Source organism: Odocoileus virginianus, chromosome 31, assembly GCF_023699985.2.
Source record: "Odocoileus virginianus isolate 20LAN1187 ecotype Illinois chromosome 31, Ovbor_1.2, whole genome shotgun sequence".
Lineage (NCBI taxonomy): Eukaryota > Metazoa > Chordata > Mammalia > Artiodactyla > Cervidae > Odocoileus > Odocoileus virginianus.
This window is the reverse complement of record NC_069704.1, coordinates 32,139,998-32,141,419: the sequence shown is the minus strand read 5'-3', so window position 1 is coordinate 32,141,419 and position 1,422 is coordinate 32,139,998.

Genomic DNA, 1,422 nt, shown 5'->3' with positions numbered 1-1,422 from the left:
TCCCATGTTCTGAGATGATCTGCTAACAGTTTTATTTCTTTCACCTACTTGACATGAAGTCACACACTGTTTTGTATCATCTCTGTACATGGTTGCTAACATTGTATTCATGGTAGGCGAGGTTGTATTCAATTCCTAATTCCAGTTACCTTTCAAGATTCTCAGTCTCAATCTAAGCAGTTAACCAAGTTTCTCTCCTATAAACCATGTGCACTTGCTTTTCTTCTTATGAATTGAAAAAATCAAAATAAATAATGCCAACAAAACTGCCACTTAAGTAAGAAGAGATATATTGTCTTTAATGATAAAATTACTGCTTCCAACAAGAATACTATGCATCATCAAAGCTGGGTCCCAGTATCTGGTAGCCTTGGCAGGTTCAGAGCAAATTCAAGCTCCTGATGCTTATTGCTTTTTCTGTACTATCCTTGAAAGCCCAAGACTCATCCAGAAGTGTTAGTGTTAGTCGACTCTTTGTGACTCCATGGACTGTAGCCTGCCAGGCTCCTCTATCCATGGGATTTTCTGGGTAAGAACACTGGAGTGCAATGCTGTTTCCTTCTCCAGGGGATTTTCTCAACCCAGGGATCAAACCCGTCTCCCACATTGCAGGCAGACTCTACTGTCTGAGCTACCACAGACCAGAAGAGCACAACCAAGAGGGAATCTAGGATGTTGTGCTGAGATGGGGAGGGGAAGCAAACTCACCCTTGATCTTAATGACTGCAACCATTCCTTTGAATTAAGTTTTCGTAGTTTCAGAAAAACTGGAAGGCTGCCATTCCAAAGACACCTGAGTCCTTATTAATCTACATCAACCTACGATAAACTGTTCTTTCAATTCTTAGAAATCAAGAGGGGAGTGAAAATTAACAGTTAACTTCCACTATCCCAAAACATAGAAGAATCTAGAATAATACTTCTCTGCTTTGTTCTTCTACTAAAATAGCACCCCTATATCTCTTGGGAAAGGACACAACAACCCACTCCAGTAATCTTGCCTAGAGAATAGTGTGGACAGAGCAGCCTGGTGGGCTGCCATCTATGGGGTCACACAGAGTTGGACATGGCTGAAGTGACTTAGCATGCATGCATGCATTGGAGAAGGAAATGGCAACCCACTCCAGTGTTCTTGCCTGGAGAATCCCAGCGGGGAGAAGCCTAGTGGGCTGCAGTCTATGAGGTCGCACAGAGTCAGACAAAACTGAAGCGACTTAACATGCATGCAAGCATTGGAGAGGGAAATGGAAACCCACTCCAGTATTCTTGCCTGGATAATCCCAGAGACGGAGGAGCCTGGTGGGCTGCAGTCTATGGGGTCGCACAGAGTCGGACACGACTGAAGCGACTTAGCAGCAGCAGCAGCCTGTATCTCTGAGTTAAGAATAACAGCCATATTCCTGCTTACAGTTGGCAGACTAA